An 18,160-nucleotide genomic window follows, 5' to 3' on the forward strand; every position below is an offset into this window, starting at 1 on the left:
AGAAATTCATTATTGCCAAGTGTTCTTTTAGACTCTGGGATGCATGAGTGAGCAAGGAAAGACACATGTCACCTAGCCTTAGCAGAAAGAATAATTATAACAGAATCACATAAATGAGACAGAAGGGGAAATTCAGTGTTGTAGGAGCACAGCTTAGTGTCTGTTCAGACTACCCAGATGTCTAAGTAGCCATGGAATGATTTGTGGGTTTTACGCATTTACAATAAACAATAAACAACATGTTAGTTTCTAGAAAGGAAATAGAAGATGATGAAAGAAGATAGATATCAGAGGAAGACTTAGGCAATTTAAATAACTAACAAGAAAGTAACACAGGATGATTCAGTGACAGAACTTACATTCCCTTATATCCTCAACCTCCTTGCCTACTGTCCAATCTCCAAAACTACCACCACTGGAGTAACCTGGTGGGATAGAGTCAGGAGATTAGATAATTATGCAACAAGTTTCAGCAACTTTTTAAATCCTAAGGACCCTGGACATATTGGGCTTTTGTTTTTAATTTTTTTACATCACTATGTTCATGTCCATAGAGTTAACATTTTTATTAAATTTGTCACCCTTCATTGTGTCTAATCAAAGTACAGAAATTGCTGCTTAATCTTAACCAGTCCGTTCCAGAATCTTATATATTCTGCAGTCACACTGATATTTAGCTGGCATTTTCTGTAGAACACTGAATGGAACTAGGTTTTTTCTTCCCCAGGCCTTCACTATTTGAGATAATATAACATGCAAGTCATGACAATGTAATTATAGTTTTACGCGGCTGAATTGGATCCATCTTTCAAGTTATATAAAAGCAACAGGGTGCTAATCAATTCACCCAGGGAACAGAACCAATAGCTGTAAGTTTTCCTGACCAAGATAGTTTGTCCCTGGAAAAGGAGCTTTTGCAGTCTTGTGAAATGCCAGCTGGGAATGAGTGCCTCCTGACATTTTTAACACAAGTGCATAAAATAATTGCAACCAAGCAGGCAGTTTAGTTTGATCTTGAAAACACAGAATTACGTGTGATTTCTGGCATACCTAAAATTCTTTGGAGTAAACAGTTACTTTTCAAAAATGAGAAAACTAGTGTAGACAAGGGCTTTCTGAAAACTCATCTGCTTAAAAGTTAAGTGTAAATTTATTCCTACTGTCTAGACTACAGTCTCACTCTCTCCTGCCTAATCCTCTCCACACCTTTCTGTCTCTCCAATCCCATGTGAGCTTTCAACACTGTGTATTGTCATCTTATGTATTTGTAGTTCAGTTCCAACATAAGCTCCTTGAGGACAGGGACTGGGTCCTCGTGTCCTTGTATACTGCTCTCTGGCATTTGATGGGCCCCTGAAGAATGTTTCATGAAAGGAGAGGAAGGAAGAAAAGAAGGATGGGGGTAGGAAGGAAAGAAGAGAGGGAGGAAGAGGGGAAAGATTTTGAAGACCAAAGCCAAATAGGTTCTGAACATATTTTTATTTTTTTTTAAGTTTATTTTCATTTTATTTTGAGAGTGACAGAGCAAGTGGGGGAGGGGCAGCGAGAGAAGGTGAGAGAATCCCAAGCAGGCTCTGCACTGCCAGAACAGGGAACTGTGAGATCATGACCTGAGCTGAAACCAAGTCTGACACTTAACCAACTGAGTCACCCAGGTGCCTCCTGGGAAAAATTTTTAAATTTTTACTTTGGTTTGTTTAGATTCAGTGCTCTGACTTTAATGGGAACTAGGAAGACAGTCTCATTTTCTCTCACACATTTTTTTTCCCCTGAACTACATGCAAAAGTAACCTCTAATTTACAATGAATATGCAACCCCTTTAAGTCTTGTTGCCATTTGTTGGTGCTCTGGGAAGTAAGAACCTGATTACATTTTGAGATTTTTTTTTTCTTACAGATCCCTATCTTCTCTGTATTTCCTCTGGATTTGTTATATGGGGGAGTCAAATGTAATTAAGAAGAGGAAAGCACAAAAGCCTATATATTCTACAACAATCTTTCTCAGAACTCCAGTTAACATTTTAATTGCACCATCTTTATTTATTCACCATAAAAAAGAGGTACCTTAAAGGAATTCCTTGTTTTGTGAGTTTATATCACCATCACATTATCACAGAGAACTCAATAGTGTTACTGTGAAAGCAAGGGACATTACCATCTAGGGAATGTCTCTGCAGTTGGAACTCACAGTAGTTAAAAAAAAAAAGTGCTCATAATTGTCAGACTCAAACTCTGTTCCTAGAAATTGTATGATTTCTTTGTTAATCTCTACTTGCTAAAAGTAATAATGTCAACACAAATATTATGGCAGGTCTCCTAAACAGAACTTTTTCACACTAAAAGAAAAGCTTACATAATTATGCCTTCACATGAGGTCAACCTAGTATGATATACCTTGACACAGAAATCTGGAAATAAGGGAAGACTGTTCTTGCTTTTTTTTTTTTTAATTAGAAGCATGGATAAATCACCTGAAATTCTATTTGAAAATTAAACCAAATTGTAACTTCCTCTGTATTCTGGGGAGGAAAAATATCCTCAGATATTTATGTAAGAATAAGTGAAACCTTTTAATGTTTTAGACTTGCAGCCATTAGAGACATTTGAGAGGACTTCTGACAGTTGCCAACAGACCTGGAAAAACATACTAGTTCTGGTTACCAGTTTGCTGGTTTCAAAGGACCACTGCAAAACCGATCTGACAGTCCTCTGACTCAAGTGAAAAGGCCAATCTGCTACAAAGAGAGTCATTAAGTGATGCCATTGATGATTTTACAATGTAGAATGTATAACGACTTGTTGGTGAAAGTGAATTTCCTTGTCATTATTCCCTGAGGTTGTTCCAAGGACACAATTGTAAAATCCACACCACTATGAGAAAAGTTATATATAATTATCTATAAAATACTTAGATTCTAGAAGAATCTATTCTAGTTAGTAAATAGAAGATCAAAGAGGTTTCAAATTTTTCATTTACAATTTGGTTATGAATAACCTAAGGAAAGACAGCCTATTAAGCTTCCCCAAACAGTATCATAATATATGATTTTTTAAATTAAGCTGTTGTTAAAATGTGGATAATATTAGTTGTTCTATTATACTGATGCCTATGAATTTGATTTCAAATCTTCTTAGGGAGATCTGACACATAATACTTTCTAAATCTTGCTATTCCATGAGTTGAATACAAAACAGAATTGAGCTCAAATATTTGATATGACTTTTATGGTAATAAATCTCATATTCCAAAGAAAGGCAAAACGATATCAATTGTCATAAGGAATAACAACCATCAAGAATCATACACTTAAAAATATGCCCAGGGAACCCCTGTGCCATTCTCAGGGATGAAGGCCTGAAACTGAAGAACATTCTTAATAAATAAGGAAAGACAGAAGATACCTACTAAACAAAATGCTTTTCTATTTTCACAATGTTTTACAATGTTATTTAATTTTTTCTCTCTCCAAAAGTGTTCTAAACTTACTAAGGAAGGAGATTATGCTTTATACAGTTCAAGGCTATATGGTAAGAATTGTAGTAAGTACCCAACAAAGATTTGAAATTAGGGGTGCCTGGGTGACTCAGTCAGTTAACTTGTCCGACTTCAGCTCAGGTCATGATCTCACGGTTCAGGAGCTCGAGCCCTGCTCTGTGCTGACAGCTTGGAGCCTGGAGCCTGCTTCAGATTCTGTCTCCATCTCTCTTTCTGCCCCACCTGCTTGTTCTCTCTCTCTCTCTCTCTCTCTCTCTCTCTCAAAAAAAAAAAAATATATATATATATATATATAAACATTAAAAAAATAATAAAATGTTCTTAAAAAAAAGATTTTAAATTAATTGCCAGGTACATTAAACAGGTTGAAAACATAAGATTCAAGTTATCTTAGTATCCTGATATGCTTTTATAACTAAAACCAGTGAATACTAATGTTATAATCTACATACTTTTTTTTTAATGTTCATTCTTTTTTGAGAGAGAGGGAAGGAGTGCACACATGCAGGCACAAGCATATGAGGGGCAGAGAGAGAGGGAGGGAGAATCCCAAGCAGGGTCTGCCCTGTCAGCACAAAGCCCAAGGCTGGGCTCCATCTCACGAAAGTGTGAGATCATGACCTGAGCCAAAGTCAAGAGTCAGTCACTTAACTGACTGAACCAACCAGGCTTCTCATAATCTACATACCTTACAGACAATTCTTTATAAATTTTACCAGGCAAATGTGATGGACCAGTTCGCAGTGGATATGTGGCTAAGGTCTTATTCAAGGACTCTTACTGTGTGTTGTCCTAGAATTTTTAAATTTCATTTCTTTTTACATGACCAAATAAAGTAAGAACTGATTTGCAAAGCCATCATGGAAAAGGACATTGGGTCTTATCTTGAAATCATGCTCTTTTCATGGTTAATTCCCATCTTTCTGGAGAGTTGGTTCTCAACCATCCAGACTTTCTACATTATAGCAGTTACAATCATGGCTGCTATCAGAGTAAGCATGGCTATTTATAATTATAAGCAAATTTAAATATCATATTTATTTGAATAATGACTTGGGAAAGAAACACTCTGGATGAAGAATTATTCAATTAATAATTAAAGTTTTAAGGATATAAAGAAAATCTCTCAGAGCATGAAAATATGAAGAGGCTCTTAGAACTGTAAAAGTTCCATTTTTCCTATATGGTCAAAGAAGTATGTGATCTGATTGTAGTGCTTCCTAGCCAGGTGAGTAAGTATGACAAGTAGAATCAACTTGTCTCCACTAAAACATACTGCTTATGAATCAGCTGTGAGGAGGTACAGAGCCTCCACTGAGCTCAGAGAAATTAGCCTATACTATTAACATTCTGTAGATAATACTAGAGCCCAGAAACCCTCACTAAATGGTCTGAAATCGCATGCAAGGGAAAGTGCTGGCACCTACGGGTCCTAAATCACATCTTGAATTATTACTAAATCCTGTTCCAGCCAGTTTCCTGTTTTCTTGTTACCATTCTTTAGTTTAGATTGGCTTTGAAATACTTCTCACGTTGCTTTCAGTGATTTATTTTCTATTACAATTAGATATAGTGATTAAAATGTTTTACATTTTTGTATTTTCTGCATACACAGATAACATCTAGACAGACTCCCTCTTCCCACACTCTATACTCGAAGTAAATGGGACAGAGCAGTCGCAAAGAATTCTTTTTTTTTTTCCTCAAGGTTCAGCTGACCACCACAATATCCCAGGAAGGAACAAATACTAGGGGTCAGTTTTCTTGGTTTTCCTCTTTCTTCAATAAGCAAACTGTCATTTGATAACATAACAAAAATTCTTATTGCAGAAGTATAGCTTAGTGCTACCAATGTTATCACATAAATTCCATGACAGAGGATGTAACATTAATTATCCTGCTAAGTAAAAGCCATGAATTTTAACTACACTTCCAATTATTTTCTGTTTTGAAAGGTCTATAAATTTCATGTATTGAGATATCAAGGAAAAGAAATTCAGTAAACATAAAGGTCTCCTGACTATCCTACTTTAAAAAGGCTTTGTTCAATATCATAAAGAAAAAATGTACCTTAAAACATTGTTAAACACTGAAACTTTTAAAAACTATATTTTTAAATGGTAGTTTTAGGGCTCACAGGTTTCTAAATAATGTAATTGTGTAGAATAATAAATGATGCAATTTAAAGCAAATTGTGACATCATTTTACATGTGCATACATTCTTCTGTAACTGAGCAAATGGATTAAATTAGTCTATGACTGTGATTAGTGGAATTAAGCTGTCTGAAAACGACACAGTAATTTAAATATTCACTTTATATAAGAAAAACTGCTTTGAGCTAGTCTTATGTATTCTATATAAGTTACATAAGATGTAATAACACAGAACTCTTTATTTTGAAACTTGAAATATATACAGAATTGGAGTTTTTCACGTATAAAGAAAACAATAAGATTAACTTTTGAACACGATTTGATTTAAAAATCATTTAAAAGGTTTTTCCTCTCTGTCTCTCTCTCTCTGTCAAAAATAAATAAACATTAAAAAATTTTTTTTTTTTATTTTTTTTTTTATTTTTTTTTTTTCAACGTTTATTTATTTTTGGGACAGAGAGAGACAGAGCATGAACGGGCGAGGGGCAGAGAGAGAGGGAGACACAGAATCGGAAACAGGCTCCAGGCTCTGAGCCATCAGCCCAGAGCCCGACGCGGGGCTCGAACTCACGGACCGTGAGATCGTGACCTGGTTGAAGTCGGACGCTTAACCGACTGCGCCACCCAGGCGCCCCAAAAAAAATTTTTTTAAAGGGGCACCAACAGTCAGTTGAGCGTCTGACTTCGGCTCAGGTCATGATCTCACGGTCTGTGAGTTTGAGCCCCGCGTAGGGTTCTGTGCTGACAGCTCAGAGCCTGGAGCCTGCTTCAGATTCTGTCTCCCTCTCTCTCTGCCCCTCCCCCACTCATGCTCTGTCTCTCTCTGTCTCTCTGTCAAAAATAAATAAACATTAAAAAAGTTTTTCCTAAGTACGCAAGTACAAATGGAAAGCAACTTGGCAGATTAAAAAAGATTAAAAAAGCAAAACTTGAAATTATCTTATTACCTAATAAGAGGCAGGAAGAGTGGAGATAAATGAATATAATAGGTAAATCACAAAGCATGGATGGTAGATGACTGGTAATGAATGCTTGCTTGTGGTAGTTCCTCTCTTGCTGTCTGCGTCTTAAGTGAATGTATTGATGATTCCTGATGCCCTTCTGACCCCTATCCGTTCCTCTAGTTTATACCTGATTCCTTAATTGAGCTGTGAGAGCCAGGCCCATAGTTCGTGTTTTATTATGTAAATGAAAAATAATCAGCAGAAACAATAAAAATTTAAATGCTCAATAAATACCTGTTGACTAAAATGAATTTATGAAGCTAGAGAAACAAAGTTCCCGGATACTCTACAAAATAATCTCTTCCATGACCAAACAGCAGATCAGTTCATTGTATGAAAAGTCACTAGAGCAACTTAAAGAAAAAGTAGAAAGTTATTCAAGAATTTATTAAATTTAGTAGGATGGAAGTAGACCCATAAATTATTTGTTTTTCCAGCTAATAGCTTTTTTTTTTTTTTGAGAGAGAGAGAGAGAGAGAGAGAGAGACTGCTTGTGTGCCAGTGGGGTAGGGGTGGAGAGACAGAGAGAGAGACAGAGGATCCAAAGTAGGCTCTGAACTGCCAGCAGAGAGCCTGATGCGGGGCTCAAACTCACAGACTGCGAGATCATGACTTGAGCTGAGGTAGGACGCTTAACCAACTGAGCCACCCAGGTGCCCCCCAACTAATAGCTTTTTTTTTGTTAAAGCATCATATCAATCTCAGGTTTTGCTTATTATATTCAAGTTCCCCTTAGAAAAGAATTTGACTTGATAAACTTGATGGAAAATATAGCCAGAAAATAATTTCTTCTTTTCTAAAATGGACTTTATGAATCTCTAAAGTGTTAGTTCTGTGTAAATAAGCAATGGGAAAAGGCCACTTATGACTCCTTTATTACTACTAGAACTTGGAGCTCTAGCAGGTCATTAAGCTCAATAACTGTATTTGGCTTAAGTGTAAGTGACTTGCTTTCAGCTCTCAAATAGTCTGGCATCACTCTGTTCCTATCATTCAGACTGCACCCCTAAACACTCATAACACAATAAGATGCTTTTGATTGCTAAGGCAGAATCTTTGAATTTCTCATATCTTAATGAGTCCCTTTTTGCAGAAAATGTTCTTGCTAACACTCCTTTTAAAATTCTCAGGTGTCTTTATGTATTGTACTTTAAATTTCGCCAACCACCTTTTCAAGAGTCTCTAACATCTGGCCCCTACCTAACTATCCAGGAGCATATCAAGCATCTCCAACACTATCCTACCTCAGTTTTCCTTCCAGCCATAGCAAACCACCTATAATGCGGCCAACATCTCCTACTCTCTCCCACCTCTAAGCATGTACATGTGCTGTTCCTTCTGTTTCAAACCCCCTTTCCTTCCTTCACTCATTAAATTCATTAAAACCCTTTGCCTTTCAAATATTAGATTAGACACATCCTTCTCCTCCACCAAATCTTCCATGACCAACAAGAGTGGATGAAACACCTATCAAGTGTTTATTATGCAATAAACCAACTGCCATTTTGCCTGTTTCTCCTCACTAGAATTGGAGTGTGTAATGTGTTATTTATTCCCAGCTGTCCCCATAACCTGATATTTTGCCCCATATATATGGTAGATACTCAGTAAATACATGCCGATGGATGAGAAATGGGTATCGCAAGAAAGACATGTTAGAAGATAATATTTTTAAAATACATTTACAAGCAGAATAGTGGCCTTCAGAAGAACCCTGGAACCTATTAATAGGTTACCTGCCAAAGGTAAACAAATTGCTAACCAGCTGACCTTAAATAAGAAGATTATTGTTCTGGAATATCTAGGTGAGTTCACTATAGTAACAGAAGTCCTTAAAAGTGGAAGAGGGCAGCAGATCAGAGTGATGGGATGTGAAAAGGACTCAACCTGCCATTATTGTCTTTGAAGACAGAAGAATGGGGCCACAAGTCAAGGAATGGGGGAAGCCTCCTGTAGCTGGAAAAGACATGGAAAGGCTTTTCACTTCTAGTCTCCAGAAAGCAATGGAAGCCTACCAACATCTTGACTTTAGACCAGTGAGACCTTGTCAGACTTCTGACCTATAGATCTTTAAGGTAATAATTCCTATTGTTTTAAGCCACTAGTTTGTGGTGATTTATTTTATGGCAGCAAATAGGAAACTAACACATTGACCTTGGGGTAGAGTAAAATTTCTTGACATAAAAAATGATAACCAAGGACACCCTGGGTGTCTCAGTCAGTTAAGCATCTGACTCTTGGTTTCAGCTCAGGTTATGATCTTATGGTTCATGAGGTAGGCCCCTCATCTGGCTCTGCACTGCTAGGGTGGAGTCTGCTTGGTATATTCTCCCTCTCCCTCTCTCTCTGACCAAAAAGACAAAGACAATTTCAGGAAAAAAAAAAATTTCATCACCCAGGTGATGTTCACTTTCAGGCTATATGTATTAGCTTGCTTAAGTCTCTACCTCACCAGAAAGAGAGAAGCACATTACATCAAACTACTTGCAAAGTTAAGTTTTGCTTTGTAGGTCATTTTGATAGACCTTGTTTAAGCAAACATTTTAATGTCTGCTTACTTTAGAAATGTTCTCTCTGAGATTTTATAGATACATACTTTTCTTTTTGCAAAAAGTTTGCCATATTTTTTTGAAGAGATTTATACAAACTAGTTTTTTTTTATACCAGCACAAAAATTTTCTGAAATAAGGAAGGATTTGTCACTATTATCAGTACCATTTTCATTACACTGGTGCCAAAAAAAAAAAAAAAAAAGTGTAATGCCACAATAACTGGATCCTGTGAGCAAGGGTAGCAATTAATACCAAATACTTATATTCCAAGGACATGGTAGGTGTTGAAATTAACCTCAACCAGGCATCTTCTCTTTCATCCCTTCCCTCTTTTTTTTTCACTCATTTAACAAATATTTATTGAGTACCCACTACATGCAGGCACTGGAGAAACGGCAGTCAACAAAGTGTACAAAAACTGAGACCAAAGTACCTGCCCTCAGTGGAGCATAGTCTAGTGGGAGCTGAGAATGGAATATAAATAATAAAGAGAAAAAGAAAATAAAATGTTTGCCATGTTCTACTTAGATATAGGCCACGAAGAAAAAAATAAGCAGAGAAGGGAGATAGGGAATAAGGGGAAGATATTATGTAGATGGTCAGGAGAGGTCTAAGTTGGTAACATTTGAATAAAGGCTATTGTTTTATTCCTAATGCTCTCCATTAAATCTATCACACCCTTTTAAATTCCTTTGATGTTAAGAGGATACTTTCAGGGATCATTTCTATAGTTCATAAATTGCTTTGGTGATTATGTAACACTTACCTTCCTCCCAAATATAGAGATAAGCTAAACCCTAAATAATCCACAGACCTACCTTAAAAAGTCCATGTATGTGGTCAGTCATTGTCTGTCTCCACCACAATTGTCAGCACCATCCCATCTTCACTACTATCCCAAGTACAAATAAATCTCTTCATTTTGTCCATCACTTATTGATCATAATATCATAATAAAAAATAATCATAGTAAATAGAATAAAGTATGACTAAATATTTCTGTATGATTCACAGTTACATGCTAATTGAATGCAACCACTCTAAACTTTGATTCTGAAGTATTCTGGACAGAGCTCCTTGCCTCAAGTTTCACAATGAATGAAATGTTACATGCAGAAAAACACAGCAGCAGCTCTATTTATACTGCAGCTTTCTAGTTCAGGGTTACCTGAATTCCTTAAGGCTCTCATATATTCCCTTTGTCACAAGAAATTTTGATAGATGGCACAAAAAAGACAGTGTGCCTACTTAGACCTCCACTCCTCAGTTTATTAGTATTTCAGATGACTAAGGAAGGCTCCTAAGCTCTAATAATGCTTGAAGGGTAACAATTAGGTAAAGCTACTGTTTAAGCATGGGACTGGTAACTTTCCTCTACTAAAGTTACTTCAATTCCAATTTTGTATAAAACAACCGGCTGATTAAACAAAACACCATAAAACAAAACTTCAGAGCACCAATGAAAAAACGTGTATGGTGCTATTGATGGACTGGGTCAATGACATACTGAAATGACTTTGGGAATCCATGGTTTAGGGTAGGGGCCAGAAAACTTTTCTCTGTAGAATGCCAGAGAGTAAATATGTAAGCTTTTTGAGCAGAAGCTTTTTTCTTCATGGCCTATATCTAAGTAGAACATGAGTGTAACCACTCAACCTTGCCACTATAGTATGAAAACAGCCAGATAAATATGGAAACAAATGAGAGTGGCTGTGTTCTGATAAAATTTTGCTCATAAAAAACTTTATTTATAGTACCACGGGCCATAGTTTGTCAACCCATGGTATACAGCATCAAGCTAAATGTGTATAGACTCTAGAACATCTCCAGTTTTTTCTTTTGTTTAGGCTAAATTCCTGGTGTTGTCTCTTTTTCTCAACAGATGGATGGAGCAGAGGTGGGGGGGGAGCAACTTCCTTACATTAGCTGACAATTTTAATCATATTTATACAAACAAAGAAACATAAGTGTGTAAATACAAGAGAAGTAGTTACAAATTCTAGATAAAGGCAGAAGAATCACACACAAAATGGTTTACAAAATGAGCTATATGGATTTAAATCCATGTTATGAAGGACTTTAATAAGATGTGAATAAAGATTTAACTGCTTATCAAAAATATTTTTGTATTAATGAAAAACTGAAAACAGCCTATATATGCTACATCTAGAAGACTAGTTAAATAAACGATGGTACATCATACAATGCAACCATTTAAAATAATAGAAAACTTGTACTGACAAGAAGATAACTTTTGAGAGGCCCCTGGGTGGCTCAGATGGTTAAGTGTCTGACTCTCGATCTCAGTTTCATGAGTTCAAGCCCCACTTCAGGCTCTGTGCTGGCAGTGTGGAACCTGGTTGGGATTCTCTCTCTCCCTCTCTCTCTGCCCCTCCCCCACTCACACTATCTTTGTCTCTTTAAAAATAAATAAAATAAACTTAAACAAAAAAAGGATACTTCTGATGTGTTTAAGTAGTTTACAATGCTGAATGTACAGTATGATCCCATTTTTGTGAAAATAAGATATATATACATAAATAAGTATACATAAAACCACCTGGAGAGATAAACTAACCTATTTACAGTGGTTATCATGGATGTAAAATTATGGTGATTGTATCTCCCTCTGGCTTACTGGTAGTTTCTGATTTCTTTAGAAACATATTGATTCGGTAATAAGAAAATTATTTTTAAAATATAAACAGAGAACTAAAACAGCTACAGCGTTACTTAGGTCAACATTTCAAAAATAAATTCTCAAAGTATCAAAGTTGCATCAGTTCTTAGAACTTCAAGTAGAGATTTCTCCTCAGTCTTCAAATGCTAGCTAAAAGGGACAAGAAAATTTAGGAATTACATATAGAAAGAAATATGTATAATAAAATAAGTTAATAGGTGTCCTCAAAGAGGGAGTTACTACCGAAGTCTGCATCACTTTTCAAACCACCACCACCTGAACAATAAGAATGTTTAAGATGCCATTCCAATTTATCTACTTTATATACCGCCTCTGGCTCAAGGTTTGAATACAAAAAGCAATTACTCATGCCACATAAGAGAAGATCTTCAATCACCAACATTGGGGGAGGGGGAGGGAGAAGGGGGGGAAGAGTCACACTGCAATGTGATGAATCTCAAAATTCCATGAGAATTCCATATTCAGGGTCCAAACACATCTGTAAGAGACATTCAGGCCCAAAGTTCAGTGTCTGTATTTCCACTCCATTATTTTCCATATTTTTACAATAGATTTTTATATGTGGAGAAACCTATTCAAAAATTCTGCTGGTTCACAGCAAGAGATGTAAGCAAACTTTGTTCAGGTCCTTTTAACACTGCAGTCGGAGACAGGGAGTCTCTCAGAACCCAACTCAGTCCTCAGCCTCAACGACAATAAGATTCATCCCTTCGCTCTTGTTCCATCTTCTTTATTCCTTCTTTGCTTATTTAACTATTGATTACTACTCATTTTGTTGAATTTTCAGGGTATATCAGTGCTCAAGGTGACAGTGATTACAAACTGGAATAAAGGATGAGCTAGAATGAGAAAAAGATTTGTGCTTAAGTGAACAATGTTATTTTTCACTTCAAAAAAACAAATTAACCCTGTTGGCGGTGGAGGGGAGAGGTGACACTTCTATGGTTTCCAAACTTTCTCTTCAGCCATGCAACTTCTAATGGGCTTCAAGGAAAAGAAAAGAAACTACATGCTAGCAATTGTGTTTGCCAGGGTTACTTCTATTAAGTGTGTATTGTAGAGTCTGTTTTTAGGTAACAGGCTTGAGCAATGGAATGTAGAAAGGGCCCACAGGGACCAGCTGAATACAAACAGGCCCATTTGGCAACCCACCTCAAAATATCCATATGTCTAACTAAACAATGGGCTACTTTCAACCAGGCACAATTACCAAAAAAGGGAAAGTTCCATGAGTCCCCATTCCTCCTCACCTTCCTTCTTGCTTTAAATACAGCCCCCACCCATGGCCTCATGGAAGACAGTCTCTTCTTTGCTGTCCTGCCTGTTGTTCCTGTGCTGTATTCAATAACCTTCTAACTCCTTTGTTCTGCCTTGGGTGAATTCTTTCACCACACATGCCACCTGGCTTTCACCTGATCAGGTGGCCCCACATTTGGGAGGTCCTGTTTGAGGAGACACCTTGTATATGATAACTTTAAACAGATCACCACAGAAAAAATGTTTAACTCTTGATCTTTACCTTGCTTTCAAATCTATGTAATTTAGAATGATAACACTTAAGCATTAGGTCAAAGATATAAATTTACCTATTTAAAAAGAATGAAGAACCAAATATTAGGTATAGACACTTAAAAATCACATAGATGCGGAGCCAGGCCTCAGGGTCTCCTGACTCCAAACCACTGCCAACATTGTTCCTAATACATCAAAGAATGGTAGTCAACAATTTTGCATTTTATATATACCTATAACTACCTATACAGATACTCATATATCTATCATATCATTTTATATCATATCATACCATATTCATATGTATATGAATCAAATTTTATACTTCTTAAAATGTATCTTCTCTGCTTTCTCATCAAACCATCACAGGGGTGCCTGGATGGCTCAGTTGGTTAAGTGTCCAACTGTTGGTTTCAGCCCAGGTCAGGATCTCATGGTTCGTGGGTTCAAGCCCTGCATCAGGCTCTGTGCTGACAGTGTGGAGACTGCTTGGGATTCTGTCTCCTCTCTCTGCCCACCCCCACTGCTTACTCTCTATCTCTCTCTCTCTCTCTCTCTCAAAAATAAATAAATACTAAAAATAAAATAAAATCACAAAAATACAAAACTTCAGTCTCTTATTCCACACACTGAAGATTTCCAGGGAGACTAGTGGAAATTTACAAAGGAAGTTTTGGATTCACAGATGAAGAAGGGGGTTCTAGAGGAGCATGGCCATGACGTGTGTATGCAGAAGCCAATAAGAAAGAACTCAGAAATTGACTTTGTGCTTATCTCATTGTCAAGTCACTCAGAAATATCAAACCAGTTTGTATAAACAGTCAACTCTAAATAAGCGGTTAAAAAAAAAATCCAAAGTCTAAAAATCAGGAAAGTGTTTTTTAGCCATCAAACACAGACTGTATGCAAGTGACAATCTCAAACTCTTCTAGAAAGAAATGGTAGAAGGAACGTTAGTTTCTGTCATCTTTTAAAAATGCCCCTGAGGGGGCGCCTGGGTGGCGCAGTCGGTTAAGCGTCCGACTTCAGCCAGGTCACGATCTCGCGGTCCGTGAGTTCAAGCCCCGCGTCGGGCTCTGGGCTGATGGCTCAGAGCCTGGAGCCTGTTTCCGATTCTGTGTCTCCCTCTCTCTCTGCCCCTCACCCGTTCATGCTCTGTCTCTCTCTGTCCCAAAAAATAAATAAATGTTGAAAAAAAAAAAAATTAAAAAAAAAAAAAAAATGCCCCTGAGGATGAAAATAATCAGAAATGTCCAAGGAGCCAGTTGTCTGTTCCTCACCTAAGTCCCGTACTAGTTGGTTGGCTGACGACTGGTGGCACTGATGGGTGGATGAGGTAAATCAACCAGCAGAGCTCTTTTTGAAGGGAATTAATGGTATGAAAACCTGGTAATCAATCTAAAGCCTCTAATCATTAACCATAAATAAACCAGACTGTTCAATTTATTCAGATTTCAAGGAAAAGAATACACAGACTGTGGTGTGTTTAGTGCATCAATGAATGGGTCTACCCACAGAACATTTTTGCTTTTGAAAAAAATTAGCTAATGCCTTGAAAAACGTGTTTGACCAGAGTGTTTGAGCCAATGGCTTCCTGTAGACAGCCTCTGTATAGGAGTGTGACACAGTAGCCAGCTCTAGAGCAATGTGCAAAAGATTTCAGTTTGGGTAGTTTCAATGTAATGTTGAAATAAATGTTCATCTTGAAAATGTTGACCTTAAAACAAGAATGGCCTTCCTGTTTTATTTTAAAATATGCTTTTCAGCTGTTAAAATGCCATTACAGTCAGTGTTTACATACCTAATTGGTTTTATAAGGCAAGTATTGTCCAGATGTGGTTTTAATGCTCTAAGCACTCCACAGAGTACTGGGCATAAAAGACATCCTTCTTTTACACCGCAACTGTCACATCTTTGTTTCCGTGTGTAACACTGATATCTGAGTACTTTGATATTAATTATATTAATACATTAATTAATGCAGGAGATTACTGTTACAATACATTCTCAAGCCATTATATATTCTCACAAACCTACACGCACAGGTGAACAACGAACCAATCCCTGCAATTTTCTCCAAGTAATGCGTAAACCTGAAAATACTGTTAAAAAAAAAAGAGCCTCTCACATTTTAATAGACTCCATTTTGCCTGAAGACGGTATTGTCTGATTTCAGCCGATTGTGATTTTACATTTTCCTCAAGCTTCTGGTATTTTCACCAAAATTATTCTCCATTTCCACTTGCCAAGTCCTGTATCTATGCCCTTTTCAAAGTTAACTATATGTTCCTGTACCATTTTCCCCATTCCTGCTGTTACTCCTGGTTGGAATCTTTGCCATCTGCCAAAACAGTTCCAAATGCTTTTGAAATTGTTCTCCAGCCAGAAGGGCTCATCTGTCCCAGTTCATCCTACAAGACATCATCTTAAAAACTTTCTATTCCCCTCTTTGCCAAACAGAAAACAGCTCCATAAATTATTGCTCATCTACAGCTACCCTATGCTCCAGCTAAAACAGGGAACAAGCGATAGTGTCTCAATAATAGATTCTGCTCCCTACTTTGGTTTCTCTCAATCTTCATCACACAGGCTTTCCATTCTCCTACTCTATTGCCTTACCGGATGTAGCTTTCGCAGGGACTTTGGCTTCCTATGATTTTTCATTCCGCTACTCTCAGAACACTTCATCGATATAGTTATTTTAGCCAGTCATGTTTTACCTTGCAAAATCCTTTATAATGTAGCTTGCATTGGTGATTTGTGTGTATGTGTGCTCTGTTCCAACTCCCAAGTTTCAATGAAGGGTTTTAGTATGACTCTTAACAAGAGTAGCTCTGCCTAGAAGAGAATATGTTATTACTGACATATATGATTATTCAGCTCTTGCACTTATATTTTAGAGCTTCTAGAGAGAAAAGGAACTTGGTCTTTTTCATTTTAATGTGCATCCACAGTGTCTGGTACATAACAGAGGTTCAATAAATATTGGTTAAGGTTTCACCTTTAGTTAGTTTTTGGAAATATGAAAATCACAAAGGGAAACATAAACACTTAATTTTATTTATTTATTTTTATCTTTTATTTTAAGTAGGCTCCACACCCAACATGGGGCTTGAACTCATGATGATGATATCTAGAATCATATGCTCTACTGACTAGGCCAGCCAAGGCTCCACATAAATACTTAATTTCAAAAAGTACTTTTATATCACATGTGACAGTAGGTTGTGAAAGGGTTAAACAGTAAGTCCCTGACCTATTTATTAGGGAAGAATATTTAGCTATTTCAGTAGAAATGTCATGTCATCTATGTTTCTACCTAATGGGAGAACCATTTTTAGCCTGGAAGCCAGGCAGGATTTTCCCACCAAAAGTGAGCCAATTTAACTTTTCCTAATCATGTCACAAATAGAGACCAGAAATGGGAAGAATCTATTTGTTGTATGATAAAATCTGTATCTATATGTATATCTAGATCTGGTCTTTGTCCCTCTTATCTGACACAGAGCTCTAAGAATCCTTGGAATTTCCTGAGTGATAAGGAGTGCTTTTGTTATGCTAATGAGGTAACTCCCCTAGGCTCTGCATACCTTCAAGATGGAGACTGATTACCAGAAAGACCAACTGTGTGATTAAAGGGTTAGAACTTTGGGCCAACTCAACTTGTGGGAAGGGGAGAAAACGTGGAAATTGAGTCCAATCACATGAACAATGATTCACTCAATTATTTATGCTTATGTAATGAAACACCAATAAAAACTTTAGGCACGGAGACTCAGTGGAGACTCCTGATTGGTGAACACATTTATGTGCTGGGAGAGGGGTGTATCCAGTTTGCATGCAAAGAGAGCATGGAAGATCTGCATTCTACCCCACCACCTAGCTTTGCTCTATGCCTCTCTTCATCTGGCTGTTTCTGACCTGTAACCTTTCTAATGAAACCGCAATCGTAAATACAGCACATTCAGTGAGTTCTGTGAGTTGTTCTAACAAATTATCAAACCTGAGGAGGCTCTGGGAAGCCCTAAAATTTTTGGCCAACCAGGCAGAATTGAGGGTGGCTTGGAGACCCCCAAACTTCTGACTGGCCTCTGACGTGGAGGCAGTCTTGTGAAGAACTTCAACTTGTGGGGTCAGTACCAACTCTAGGAAGTCAGTGTTCGAATTGGATTAGAATTCCATTGGGGTGTCAGAGAATTGGAGTCAGAATGCAGTATCACAGTTAATCAGAAGGTAGTGCCATCCATAAATCACAGAAATGAGAGACAATGTTGTATGGAGCCTGTCAAAGAAGAGGCAGCCCAAGGTTCACATGCAATTAAGAACAGAAACTGTCAAGAGTAATACAGAAATGAACCTTCTTAGTAAGGAAATTGACAGTGATTCTTGTGGTAGTTTTTGAGAGGCAGAAGGCAGGCTGAGAGGCACAAGTTGACTCCATCATCTTAATCCAGAACAGCATGAGTTTGAAGTTAGAAAGGGCAATGTAAAAACAAGGAGTATGTGGGGGTGCAAACTGCATGTGGATGACAACCAAAATATTTCTCTTAGCCACACAGGTCAAGGATATTTCACCCTGTTCTAAAATTAGGACAGAATGAGAATCTATCTGAACCATTTCTGTGTTGTGTATCATCATGCTTAGGTTCACACCTCAGTAAAAAAAATGTCATTTCCATTCCACTGCATGTGTGCAGTCATTTTAAGCTAAGATTTTCATTATCTCCCTAAAGTAAAGAT

The sequence above is a fragment of the Puma concolor genome, chromosome B4 (genome assembly GCF_028749965.1).
Source record: "Puma concolor isolate L17-30 chromosome B4, mPumCon1.1.hap2, whole genome shotgun sequence".
Classification (NCBI taxonomy): Eukaryota; Metazoa; Chordata; class Mammalia; order Carnivora; family Felidae; genus Puma; species Puma concolor.